General features: G+C 47.2%; 1 protein-coding gene across 5 annotated transcripts in view; it reads left to right on the plus strand.

Moving 5' to 3' along the window:
* CENPE (centromere protein E) overlaps positions 1–14639 on the plus strand; it is a 2471681-nt gene that overhangs the window by 855906 nt on the left and 1601136 nt on the right. The window lies entirely within an intron of this gene.

Below are 14639 nucleotides of genomic sequence, written 5' to 3' on the forward strand. Positions count from 1 at the left end.
AATCGGCCCAGCCAGGAGATGGTGAGTCTGGACCACCTCTGGATGTCCTTTTGGAGGGAGAGCGATAGTGAGGGAAAGTTAGCCTCAAAAGGGAGTCAAGGCCTCGGGTCACATTAAAACCCAGATATCGAAGCGTGGTGAGGCTGACCTTTACTCCTAAGGGAGCGAATCGGTCTGCCTCAGAGTCTCCACTTTTGTCAAGTGGAAGGAGGATCGACTTTCCGGTGTTGATTTTAAGGCCAGCCAGTTCCCCATATTCTTCGATGATGCTGATCGCGGCCGGGACAGAACTTAGGGGGTCAGTTAGGTGCAGTAGTATATCATACGCATAGAGGCCTAGTTTGTATTCGCAATCTCTTACCATAATGCCTTTTACTTTAGCATCCTGCCTCAATCTCTGCGCCAACGGCTCAAGAGAGCACGAATAGTATTGCTGACAGTGGATAACCCTGCCTCGTTCCCCTTTCCAAAGGGAACCATCGCGAATAGCCCCCGTTTACTGTCATTGACTTTGTGGGAGATGTGTACAGGGCCGTAATGGCACGGCTTAACTTCGGCCCCAACCCGTTCCAGACTAGTGCTCTTTCTAAGAAGTCCCAGGCAACCCTGTCGAAGGCCTTCTCAGCATCTAGTGAAAGAAGAGATGGGTCCCCTCCCATTCCCTGCGCCTCGTAAATAAGATGTAAGGTTTTCCTCATGGTGTCTGCACCCTGTCTCCCGATGACAAAGCCAACCTGATCGGAGTGAATTAATCGTGGTAAGTATGTTTCGAGTCGGGCTGCAATGACTCTCGCGTATATTTTAGCATCTATATTCAGAAGAGAGATGGGGCGGTAGGAACTACAACGCTTGGGATCTCTCCCTTCCTTTGGAATGACAGCGAGAAGGGCTTGTGAGAAGGACGGGGGCGCCTGGCCTGTTTCAAAAATGTGATTAAATAAAGATGCGAGGAAGGGGGCGATGAGTGTAGAGAAAGCCTTGTAGAATCCGGGTGTGAAACCATCCTCTTCCGGGGCCTTCCCAGTCTTTAGACGTTTAATGGCCTCTGTGACTTCTTCTTCAGTAACTGGCGTGTCTAAGGATTCGGCTTCTGTGGGTGTGAGTGTGGGGATTCTAACTTCTCTAAGGTAAGTGTCAATGCTTCCTAGGGGAGGTGGGGTTGCATGTGTATAAATCCTCATAAAAGTAGGCGAATGCCTCCTGTATCCCCTCAGGAGACGTGGCGATCATGTCTGAGGGTGCCATCAGCCCTTTCAATACGATCTACCCATCTTTCAGCTTTCTGTGCCCGAAGACGAGCCGCCAGAAGAGCATCTGCTTTATCGCCCTTTTCATAGTATTTTTGTTTTAAATATTGTAGGGTACGGGCTGTTTTACCAACGATGAGTAGTCGGAGCTCTTCCTTGAGCCGTCTGGCTTCGGCCATGTGTTTGGTCTGTCACACGGGGAAGATTGTACTAATTTCTGGGCTATGTGGAGCTTTTCCCTGATGTTTTTTTTCTATCAGTGCACGTTCTCTCTTTTTTTGGGCCCCTTCCCTAATGAGTACCCCCCTCCAGGTGGCCTTAGCAGCTTCCCATACGTGTACCTTCCCGACCTCCCCCGTGTCATTGGTAAGAAAAAATTGCTCAATCTCAGTTTCAAGGGTTTCCTTGAAGACCGAGTCAGTCCATAGGGAATCGTTGCACCTCCATTTGGAGTTTCGAGGGGCCAAGTCGTCCCAGCACATATCGACCATGTCATGATCCGACCATGCGGTGGGATGAATATTTGCCGCACAAAGTATTCGCAGGAGGCCGTCGTTAGGGAAGATATAATCAATACGTGGAAGCATGTCGTGGGGGAGGGAGTGGAAGGTGAAGCATCTATCTGCTGGTTGCAGGTGACGCCAACTGTCAGACCATACAGGTCAAGGGTAAGTTTAATTTCGGCTACATCTTGAGAGGTGGGTGGGTCATGCGCATCTGCCCTGGTTTGTCTATCCATCGAACTGTCCATCCAGGTGTTAGTCACCCCAAGAGCTATGTGTCCCTGTGCCATGGTGAAGACTTTCTCCGTGATCTTATGGAGGAACCTATTCTGCCCCTGGTTAGGTGCATAAAGTGTAGCCAGTGTGAAAATTGTGCCGCGAATGTTCCCCACCACCACGAGAGCCCTTCCCTCGTTATCCGTCCACGTGTCAAGAGTTGCCATCCGGAGACTTTTGCGAATAAGAATTCCCCACTCCCCGTTTTTTTGTTATATTGGAGCACCAGAAAGAAGGGCCCACCTCACGAGATGGAATAAATATCTCCTCCCCTCTGCGGTATCTTGTCTCTTGGAGAAACAGGATGTCTATGTTCGACCGCCTAAATTCCCTGGCCACCATGGAGCGTTTTGTGGGGGAGTTCAGTCCCTTTACATTCAGTGTGCATATGCGTAGCGTTTTAGTGGATGCGAATGCAGGAGACATCACAGAGTTTATGTGAATATTTCAATGGTTGAATCGCCTGCTTCATGGCCCTTGAGTTGATAGGATGGGGCGTGATCCGTCTTTCTCAGATCGGGACCCAACATGTCCTAAGGAGGCCATTGAGTGACCCGCCCAGTACGCCTTCGGTTCCTTCATTAACTTGCATCATGTTCTTCCGCCCCCCAGGTTTGCCTTCCAGTGTACTACGTGTCGACCCATCCCACCCACCCTCCCGCCCCTTCCCACCGTCGCGTGCAGTTGGCGTCCGGTCCTTCCAGGTTAACATCACCCAGTCGGCCTCGGACCACCAATGGGAACCGCAAAACAAGGGGTCCTATCAACGTATAAACCAATATAACAGTGAGCCCCCAACTTTGCACTCATAACATTCATCAAAACCAACTTGTAAATACGACTTCCCGTCTCGATCTTGGGCATCTGTCCAATGTCTGACAGTAAGACAAGTGTTCGACCCTTATGCCGGGCATATCACTGGCGCGCACCGCGAGTCAGATCGACATCAAGTGAGCCAAGTTACTCCACCCATTGTTAGGCGACGCTCATGCTCCCGGGCCTCACCTTGCTATCAACTCAGTGTTTCTTTTGCGTTATGCGGCATGATGTGAGAATCCATGCCTCCGATTAATGTTCCATATCCTGGGAATTGTTCATCCTATGGAATTTTCTGGATCCTTGGATTCTTCTCCGCCTTGGGCCCTTGGTGTGCCACTCACCCTCCTCCTTTTTGGACTCCGCAAGGGAGGAACCCTCCCCGTGGGGACCTAATAGGTCCGCTATACAGTCGGTGATGTCCCTCTCCGAGCTGAGTCTCATCGCCGAGCCTTCCCATTCAAAGGTGAGGGAGAACGGGTAACCCCATCTGTATCTAACGCCTTTGTCCTTTAGCATCTTCGTGATCGGGGAACACTTATTTCTCAGTGCCAGCGTGAGTGATGATAAATCCTGGTAGAGTGAAATATTGGCGTCTTCGAGTGAAAGTTGTGTGGTATTCCTGGCCTTCTCCAGGATTCTTATTCAGTCAGCATAATTGTGAAATTGGGCCAGTACCGACCTCGGGCCTCCCGGCCTACCCCCAGCTCTGTGAATATGGTCTATTCTGGGTTCATCGACCGAATCATCCTTGAAGAGGAGCTTTAGAATCTTGTGTAGGGTCTGCTTTAGATTGAATTCAGTTTCACCTTCTCTCTCGGGAACACCAAAGACCCTTATGTTGTTGCAGCATTCCCTATTTTCAAGATCATCAACCTTGAGGTGTATTTCTTCCTCTTTATGTTCTATCTCGGCGATGCAGTGATCCATTTGCGCCTCCAATGTGTTCAGAGAGGTTTGATTATGCTCAACCTGTTCTAGCCTGTCATCCATTTTGTCCATCCTTTGTGTAATTTTGTCTATTTTGTTGCCAATGTCTGCTCTCATGCCTCTCACTCAACACGTGCTACGCGGCCTTTCAGCCGGAGCAGGGAGAGGGAGAGGAGGAAGTTCCGTTTCATCGGTGGACCGTGCCTGGTGGAGTCCTTCAGACAGGGGGTGAGGGGTGACCGCCTACCCTATCCCGTCGGGTGGGGCCCTTCCGGGTCCGCACGGGCACAGGGCTCAGCATGCAGCGCCCGACCCACACCGAGGGGCCGCGACGCGAGCGGGGCCGAGCGAGACTCCCTCAGCCGTGTAGGTGCCGTTGCGCAGGTCTCCTCTCCCCTCCCCTCAAGCGTGTGTTCAGGCTCGGGGGTGTGCTTTCCGTTTGTTGCTGCGCATGTCGTGGCCAGGGCCTCAGAACGTATGTCTCGTTTTCTCAGCGAAGACTCCTCCGACTTTCTTCGGGTTTTTCCCCAGATGGGGGGGGGGGGTCGCCTTCGGACGTGTCCTGCTCTGTGACCAGTTCTAGGGGGTCGTAAAAGTGTGGGCTCAGAGCCACTTTTGGGACCTCAGGTGCGGAGCTCACACGAAGAGCAGGCTCATCTGTGCGCCCCCTGGTGGCCGATCTATTTTCTTTTTAAAGGGCTTATTAGCCTGTGTGTTCTGTTTCCCTATGCAGTGTGTGGTGCTCTGAAGAAAAGGGCGAACTGAAGTTGGGGCGTAGTGACATGATACTTATACAGCGCCTGACTTCATGTCCGGAGTCGACCACTAGACGCTGAGCAAGACGGATCGATGGTCGACGACCGGGTCGAGGTCCACTACTCCCGCTATAGGAAATGTTCCGAAGCAGCAGAGCTGGACGCAATATATATATATATATATATCCTATGAGGAACCTGCAGGAGAAGAATAGAAAGAACGTTACGATAAGATAATTTCTCCATGCCCTTAATCTGTTACCCAACAATGCCAAGTCTTGATCCGTAACACTTGTTACCTGTGTTACAAGTGTACCTCATTGAGTTTCTGGAACATGCCGTTAACTACCAGACTGAAGGAAGTGTAACTTTTGGTCTTGTGTGCAGCATACTGGCAGCCCATGTTGTTCTGTCTGCAAAAAAAAATATAATATTTGTTGGTTTGTGTTTTGTTTCCCAGCAGTATCTCCACAAAAGCTACATGGCATTGTGTATGATCCCATTTAACACTTTTGTTAGGTTAGTGAGGCTTAGGTAGTTTATTCAATACCAACTGGGTTTTTTCATTCTATGCTTACTTGCACTCTAATTAGAGCCCTTGTGCTTGTCCCTTTCTTTCTTTGTTCTGTGCACAGGTGCATTACCTACAATTGAGGTTTCGGTTGTGGGCCTGAGATTGTCGGCCATATGAGTAACACAATGACATGACCATTTGTTAATGGCATGCTTCACTTTGAGAGATTGGCAAGACCGAATTATGTGGCCATTATGGTGAACTTTAAACATTGACAAATGTTTGGTATGATTGTTGATTTTATTCTAATTACACTCCTCAAATAATTATTTATAGGTGCCACAGACCAAATAAACGTTGTTGCCCCCTAGGAAGATCCTGTCAACCTTTTTCATGGAATTGAAACATGTCAGGCGTTGATAAGGGTCCATAAATCTGAACATTGATGCAAGATTTCTAGCATACCTGCTTTTCAGTAATTGAATAGGGGTTCTCCAATTATCTAGATATTGAGGTGCTCTGATGAAACGCTTCCATGAATTGAATTTGTATCTTTGCACTGTTACTGTATTTCAAATTGCAATAGATCACTTTGATATTATGGCGTTTATTGATGAAATGTTTTCATGAATTGTATTCATATGTCTGTATTGCCTATCTTTAATATAAATTGCACATGGTCACTTTGGTTGTGTTCTGTATGAAATGTTTTTTTTTCTCACATTGTATCTGTACTTTGCATCATAAATTTTGCATTTATGGTAGGAGTGTAAGAATTATTGACTTTAGGAACCTATGGAACAAACGTTTCCTATTGTTAGTGATCAGGCACTTACCTTTACTGACAGGGCTTTTTGATGATTGGCCTTATGTGCTACACTAACCAGGGTGCACTATTCATGGGAAACAGTAAGCGTCTATGTTTACTTTTTGACCCTGCAACTTATTTCATCTGTGAGGATAATGCCTACCTGTGGATACCCATCAATTGGGGCAGGAGCTGTTACATGGGTTATGTCCTGCCAGCAATCTGGCACTGTTGTACCTTTCCGTCCCACTCTTACCAGAAGAGAGCCGCCAGCATGGGATCTTTTGTCATTGGTATGGGTTACCTCATCCCCAGGTTGCGGGTCAAGTTGAATCGAGACCGGTTATCCCATCTGTCCCTACTTGTAGATGATGTTGCCACATCCCTGACCCTCCTGTCCCACAATCAAGCGGCTATCAGATTGATGGTGCTACAGGTCCGTTTGGCCCGGGACCACCTGCTTCGCATCCAAAGGAGGAGTGTGCCCTCTCGTAAAAAGTGAATGTTGCACTTACATCCCAAATTCGGTTGGCAAAATGACTGATATTGTTGCCCACATTTGCCACACAGTAGCTGTGAGAACCCCAGTTTAGGGTGGGCCACTTGGTCTGGGATCACTAGCATCGTGGGCTCCTTCAGAAAGGCCATTGTCCAGATTGTCCTCATGATCCTAGTTTTACCCCTGAGCCTGTATTGTGTTGCATTGATGTGCAAATTGTTATGCACCTATGTCCGTGCCCAATGTAAAGGATCGGCTAGAAGGACGCAGATATTGTATTTGAATACCACTGAAGAAGTGTTATGATGTGCCATTTTGTATGATATGTTGCCCAGAAGATGTGATGAGACTGTAGTGAAGGTCTAATAGGAGGAGGTTGTGGTGGCAGAAATTGAATTTGGTCATCTGTTTACATACTCCTCTGATTCTCCTTTGAGAGCCCAGCCAAGTGTGGCTGCCATGCTGACATGAGCCTACTGCCTATAAATGTGTTATTCTAATGGATTGTGTCCTCCATGCATTTCTCATCTTTGATATACCGATATCCTGCTTACAGGCTTCAAATATATTTTTTTTGGCAGCAGAGGGCGTTGTGCGGCATAGACGATGCACCTAATGGTTTAATTTCCATGCTCGGATGTGGCAATGGTATAAATAGCATGCACTGCGCCCATTGCCTCAGTTGTGTTTTTCCGCATGCACATCACGCTCTAGTTATTATTTGACTCACCTCAGTGATTCTTCCTCGTATTTCTTTGAGCTCTTCGCAGTAGGTCTACTCTGAAGACTGCTTTTTTAAGAGGTGTGCGGACTGTGGCTCGAAGATGTTCACAGATCCGCACAGGATATAATTGGTGCCTTGGTGAAGAGAACGAGATGGTGTGGCTCCTGCCAGTTGATTACTAACAAGGCCTTGACAGAGAGGAAGACTAAACTCGCCCTGAGTCGATGAGTCTCAAAATCTCTGTCCTCTACTCCATAGATGTGAAAATCTTCTGAAGTCAGAGGGTCGAAGGACAAATCACCAGAAAGGCCTAAAAAACGCTTCAAACACTCAATGGGCGCGGTGTAGGAGTGATTAGCTTCATCTTCACAAGAAAGATCAAAGAAGAGACGCTGTTGTTCTTCATCTTTCAACTCCTTGCCCAAAGAGACAGGAACGTTTCCCAGATAAGTCTGCCTCAGCAGCCGATGGAAAGGTTCAGTCAGAAAATGAACGTCTTTTCGAAGCCGCTTCCGGTCCCTCAAGAGCTGAAAAAGGCTAGTGACCCCACCGCACCTTCAGAAGTCGGCAGGAGATCGCTAAAGACTTCAACCTGCGCACTGCAAAACAGAGTCCGAAGACCTCTGATGTTTTCTTGAGTAGCGTCGACTGTGTCGAATGCTCGGAGTGCATCAAAGCCAAAGGCTGCAATACCTTCATTATCAAAGGACTCAACTGTAAAGTCATAGACGTAGAGGAGACCTCTGATCCAACTTCAAGCTTTAAGCCACAATTGAAGAAATACTTTTTTCTCCAAGGAAGATAATGACGTTGTACCCTTCAGCCATGAACGTTTTGGCACACCTAATGTCCCTCATTTCTGAGGAATCTAGTTTGGAAGACTTGGCTTAAAGAAGCCACTGGCTTGGACACTACCCCTGAATTGCTTCACCCGACATAACTGCCCATCCAAGTGCTGCAGACAGGACAGCTATGAACAGGACTACTGGGTATTTGGGTTGGGGGTGTCGTGCAAAGGACAGTTCGGGATGACGTCACGGACATCCTTGATAAACGCCCTCCCAAAGAACCTGTGCTGCATTCATCACTTAGAAACACCATCTTGGAGACCACTACTGCTGTCAATAAGGAGTTGGTGAGGAAATATAGCCCATCTATTGATTCTGATTTTTCTCTCCAGGCACCTTACTACAGAGAACTTGGTGGAACAGGCGGCTACCTCTACTTTTAAGGCAGTTGCTTATCCATCCATCCCATCTGATAGGGATGACATAAATGTGAAATGCTAGCCAAAAGGGTGTTCTCTCCTGGGAGCGTGGCCCTCAAGGCCATTAACTCATCTTGTGCATTAGCAAAATCGACATTTGAGTTGTGGAATGTAATCTTCCAGGCAGCAGACAACATACCAGAAGAGAGATGAGTGATGACTTTAACAACATTAGTGATGGCATGGAGGCTGCATGCCGATCACTCCAATCGGGGCTTAATACATCGGACTGCGTTTGACGCTTTATGGGCTCAAGTACAGTCATCAGGAATTTTGCATGGCTGGATTTGCTCCTGACATCCAGTCCAGACTTCTGACCATACCCTTTGATGTGTCCAACCTTTTTTGATCAAAGGCTGATAGTTCAGAGAAGCTTCAGGCTTTTATAGTGACTGCAAAATCTTGGGAGTCAGCCATATGTCAACCACAGCAGCACCTGTCTTCCTTGACTTGGAGAGGGTGTTGCTTTTTACTTCTACTCTTCCTTTGGTCAAAGAGGTAAAGGTCAGGCTACCCAAATAGGGCAAAGGAGATTTTCATGTACCCTGAGAAGACTTGGAGGAAAAGTCAGTCAGACAGGCATCTCATTGTCCTCTGCCACAACCCCAAACCCTCTCGGAGTGCTTTGCTCCCAGAACTCGGGTGGGAGGCAGGTTTACTCTGCATCTTAAAGAATTCCACTAAATTACATCAGATACAGACAGTGGCCTGAAGGTGTACTGTCTGCCATTTCTAAAAAGACCCCCAGATTATCCCCCGGGCAAGCAATCTCTTTGAGAACCAAATCTGCTCCTTCTGCAGGAGAATCTTTCCCTGCAGGAGAAAGGTGTAGTGGGAAAGGGTACCTGTAGCGGAACTGTACCAAGGTTGGTACTCCACCTATTTTCTGTTCCTCAAAAAAGACGGGGGACTGAGACCCATCTTGGACCTTAGACGCTTGAACAAAATTCTTAGGAAGGATAGATTCAAGATGGTCACTCTTGCACAGACTCTTCAGCTCCAGGACTGTATTGTCGCTCTATGTTCAAGATGCTTACTTTCATGTGGCTATACATCCCAAGCGCATAAAGTACCTAACATTCGCCATTTGCAGTTCTTATCAGTTTCGACTACTACCTTTCGGGTTGATCTACTCCCTAATGTTTTTCACCAAGTTTATGGCAGTGTTGACAGCAAATTTAAGGAGGGGAGGGATCCACATCTTTCCCTACCTAGACAATTGGCTGATCAGAGCTAGTTCTCACAAACAGGCTCCGGAACACCTCAACTGCACCTGGCACTCGCTCCACAAATTGGACTTCTCTCAAGTCCCAGGCGACACCTTCCCAAAAGCTGTAATTCATTGGAGCAGTCCTGGACTCTTCCTCAGGGAAGGCTTTGCCTCTCGAGTTGAGGGCTGAACATATCTTGCAGATTGGTGACTAGATTTCAAAACACCCAAGATGTACTGGCTTTTGATTATTATTTTAGGTTGCTGGACCTTATGGCATCCTGCATTTTTCTGGTGCCTCAAGCCTGCTTAAGGATGAGGTCCCTATATTGGACCCTCTGATCCCAATGGTTACAATTCTCAGGCAGGATGATGGACCTTCTCCAGGTCCTGTGCAAGGTCGTACAGGATCTTTTACAGTGTGCCTGCGAGGAGAATATGATGGGGGAATCTTTTTGGGAACCCTGGCCGGAGATGACCATAGTTGGATTCTTCCCTCACAGGATGGGGAGCCCACATGAGTGATCTCGCTATGAGCGTTTTGCTCCCCTTCAGAATTCAGACTACACATAAATCCTTTTAGGCCTGAGGTCAACCAGGCTGGCTGATGGCCTTTTTGCCATCCATATAACAAGGGGGGGTTCCTGGGAGACTCTCTGCCAGACATGAGTCCTGGTTACAAGAGCCTTACCAAGAGTCTTTAGGTCAATATCTTTCACAGAGGAGAAATATCCTAAACATATCAGTCTTTGTCCTGCCCTGGGGCAGTCCAGCACCAAAATGCTAGGCAATTCTCCTCTGAACAAGAGTACCAACAGCAACCCCAGACACGTGTTTCGGTCCCTGTCATTCCTCAAATAGTCAGGCGGTACCCGGAACTTCTGGACAGGTCGATCTGCCCGCCAATCTGTCTTCCCCCAGAGAGTGGACCTACTCTCACAAGAGAGAGGCCGCCTTCACCCAGAAATCGGAAAACTGAACCTACACACCTGCTTTCTGAGAGGTTAAGATACAAAGATTAGGACCTCTCGGAAGATGTGATGAAGGTGTTGCTTTTCAGCCAAAAGACCAGCAACAAAAGCACTATACTGCTGCCTTTGGAACAAGTTTTGCAGCTGGTGTAGAGCTCAAGATTCCTTTTTGCTACACCTGGCCCTGTCAAGGTTTACCTGGTGGTGTTATCCATCTTTTAAACGTACGCAAGAACAAGGCTCTTATTTAAAAATACCCATTGTGATTCAGTTCCTCAAAGGGCTGACAAATATTTTCCCACTGGTCCCTTTCATAGTCTTGGATTGGGATCTGAATTTGGTACTAACATTTTAGATGGGAGCTCCAATTGAACCTCTCCATTCCTGTCCACTCGAGTTATTAACCTTCAAGACAAACTTTCTGGTAGCCATCACTTCTGCTCGCAGAGTGAGTGAGCTTCAAGCTTGGTCATGTAAACCTCCTTTCCCTATATTTTCCAGGGAGAAGGTAGTTTTCAGGGTTCGCCCCTCCTTCCTATCCAATGTGGTGTCCGAAATCCATCTAACACTAAAAATTACCTTTTACCTTGCCAGCATTTTATCCACCCACTCATCCTTCCAAGGAGCAAGAGAAGTTATATACCCTTGATCCTAAAAGACCTCTAAGTTTTTATATTTCTAGTTCTGCAAATGTCAGACAAGATGGCAAACTCTTTATTGGTTATACTGTTGGGAAAGATGTTCATGAAAATCTAAGAGCACATTCCACCAGAGGTGTGGTAACCACTTCAGCTTTGCCAAGAGGTGTACCAGTACAGGAATTTTGTAATGCTGCAACCTGGTTTTTGATGCACACCTTTTTTGAAAACATTACTGTTTAGACAATTTGTCCGGTCAGTACGCTAGGTTTGGAAAGGCTGTTTTGCACAATATAAAGCAATAACAAAAATAGACTGGCCCCACCTCCTTCTATGAAACTTCTATGGGAGTCTATCAAAGATGAGGAATCGGTGGGAGGACACAATCTATTAGAAGAACAAATTCCTTAACCCTAATAATGTTCTTTCTACTGGATGTTCCTCATCACCCTCCAGCCTACCCCTCTGATTTTGGTGCATTATTTTTAATGCACTTCTCTTTCAACGCCCATGCAGGTTCTTGTAAACCCCAAGTCGGCTGTGCAGAAAGAGGTAAAAACTAGAACTTGGGCAACAGGCTCAGTGCGTGCTATTTATACCATTGTCAACATCAAGTCCGAGTGCAAGAACGGAAACCACTGAGGGACATAGACTCGACACTGCACAGCACCTTCTGCTTCAAGCATGATATCTGTATATCAAAGATGAGGAATCCATGGGAGGAACATCAGTAGAGAGAACATTACCAGGGGTAAGTAATGTGTACTCCTATGTCCTTAATGTCCTTAAGTGACATGGTATTCTAGTTTTGCAAGAAGTAGCCCGCTTCTGCCTTATACACTTCTGACTTAGTACTGGTTAGGCATTAGCAAGTGTGTTTTAGATCACATCCTCACTATGCGAGACAGCTTCAGCAGGTAGACGTAGCAACATTAGTTGGACAGGCTCTGCCTGAACAGTGAAAGCACCAGATTTGTGGTAGAAACTGCTAACCTGTGAATAATGTAACCGACATGGTCTGCTGCATGCTGTAATGTTTACTCTCCAAGCTGTGAGAAGCTTTCTAATGGATTCCATCCTCCCATGGATTACACATCGATGATAATCTATTCAGAACACAGCTCTTCTCCAGGAACTTTTCAGCTGCAAGGGAGCGAGGCTCTGCATCTGCACCGTCCCAACGCTTCTATGTGATTGGCGCCGGACATGTCCGGGCCTGCATATACAAAGGCACTGTGACCTCGGTTTGTTTTTTTGCGTGCACTCCGTTCGCGTCAGGAGCACACTGTGATTTTTCAAATTTGTTGTTGCCTTGCCTAACCCTGCAAAGGCCTTGGGGTTCAAACGATGCACAGACTGCAGCCGGCAGATATCAGTTTCAGATCTGCACCAGATTTGTGTATACTGCTTGGGAGAGAAGCACGACACTCAAGATTGCTGGTCTCGTCAGTCCATGCATCCGTAGGCCCTTTGGGAATGGGCGGCAATACGTTTAAATTCGTCCACAAGAGAGAGGGTGATATTGCATAGTCTCATTCAAGGTCATGCAGTGCGGATCGTCGATCTGAGGAAAGGTTCACTCTGCTCAAATAAAAGGAAAAAAAAGCACTGCAAGAGATCCCACTCTGAGTGGCTCCTTGTAAGGCATTCTTCCAAAAAGAAGAGCTGCCAGTCTACAGGTTCTCCAGATCCGAATAAGTTATCTTTTCCTTTCCAATGCTCGCCCCTTCATTCCCCTAGAGGAAGGGGAACAATTTCATCAAAATATGCTTGACCGCTTCGGCTCCGACGATCGGGGCCCTGGCATGAACTAGACCAAATGCCTCTTCTGCGACTGGCAGGTCTGAGAAACCAGAAGGTGTCTCACCTGCTAGTCCACTGGGACTACCTCCCGGTGGCCAGGACAATCACTCACACCTAAATCTATTACACTTCCACACATGGATAAAAGGAGCGAGGCAAAACACAGAAATGTACAACAGTTTCGAGTTGGCAATTGAATGAGGGGAGAAAGTCGGCCAGGCATGAGAGGTTTGTGTGAGGGGCAACACCCTTGACCTCGTTAACAGGACGCTGTTACTTTCAAGAAACCTTCAAGGCAGAAAATGTAAGACCGAAAAACAAGTCTAAAGAATCCTGCATTGTGTGTCAGAGATATTGAGGGTCCTCCCGCATTACTGACCAATGCGGGGAGGAGCAGCAGACGCTGTGGTATCGTCCTTGGCTCCAAGAACAAAGAAGCAAGAGAGAACAACATAGCTGGTGAGTTGGGGAGACAGGTCTGTGTTGAAGTCAAGGTTGCAAGCGGCAACATTGTGAAGTGAGCGATGGAATGAACATTGTTAAACATGTGTGATGAAAGACGTGAGTGAAGATAAATTGCGGGTGAATATTTGAACATTAGAAGAAAAGATACAATACCGTTGACTGTGATCTGGCACTGTGAATGCGCTAAGTTGAATGTCTCGGTATGGTATCTTGATGAAAAGGAAACAAAAGCAGAGGATCGATGTGAAGTGTGAATTGTGTGAAGTCAATCGAAGTGGTCCCCGCAACGGTTTAAGCCAAACCCATCGCACATTCGAAAGTCTTCGATTCTGGTATCGGAAGGGGATCTGAGACCGAACAGGGGAGACCAAATTCTGAACATTGTAGAAAAAGGGTCTGATCCCGGATGAGGGGGATCAGTGGTGCGAGCCGGAATGAGGGAGATCAGTCTTGAACTTGTGAAAGTTAAACTTTAACAAAGGAAAGGAACTTTTGTGTTTGTTTTGTTGCATCAGGCCCTCTGCATTAATGACTGTCATTGCGAGAGAGACTTTGGCGGAAGGCCCTGATGCCTATGTGTTGAACTGTTACCTCATGGCCAAGAATCTAAAGTGTGTGCGAAGTCCACACATGCTGCTTTGCCCTGTGCTGAAAATGTGGGGAAGGGAAGCTAACTGCTCAACTGTGCTGACATATTTCCTGAACACTTATCTTTGGCATACATTGTTATCCCACACCATTTTGTATTTAAAAGTAAGGATTGGTAATGGGTGTATTAGCCTAGGCCCTTTTATTTTGACGGACTCCACTAGGACTGCTTTATTATTATTTGATGGTCGCAGCTTGCTCACATCCTTGGATTTAGGATTAGATGGGCGTTTTACCAACCCATTGAAGTTCAATAAACACCCTTGAACTGTGATCAGTTGCATCTGTCTTCACTGTTTGATACCATGCCTTCCTTACACAGGGTACCCGCTGGGGATCTCTCCCGCCCACCTATGGCTCGGGCCTTGCCAAGAAGAGGGGAAGAGCGCTCCCTCCGCCCAACTCCACCTTCAGGCATCAATCTCGACGCCAGTACCGGCTTTGTCCTCTTCGTCGGTACAGTGGGCACTGCAGAACCTTGTGAATATGCTCCTCTTTCTTTCAAACACTACATGTCTAGATGTGACCTCTACGATTAGGAGGGGGACAATGTACCCTTTGGCTT

The sequence above is a fragment of the Ambystoma mexicanum genome, chromosome 6q (genome assembly GCF_040938575.1).
Source record: "Ambystoma mexicanum isolate Mex_15411 chromosome 6q, UKY_AmexF1_1, whole genome shotgun sequence".
Lineage (NCBI taxonomy): Eukaryota > Metazoa > Chordata > Amphibia > Caudata > Ambystomatidae > Ambystoma > Ambystoma mexicanum.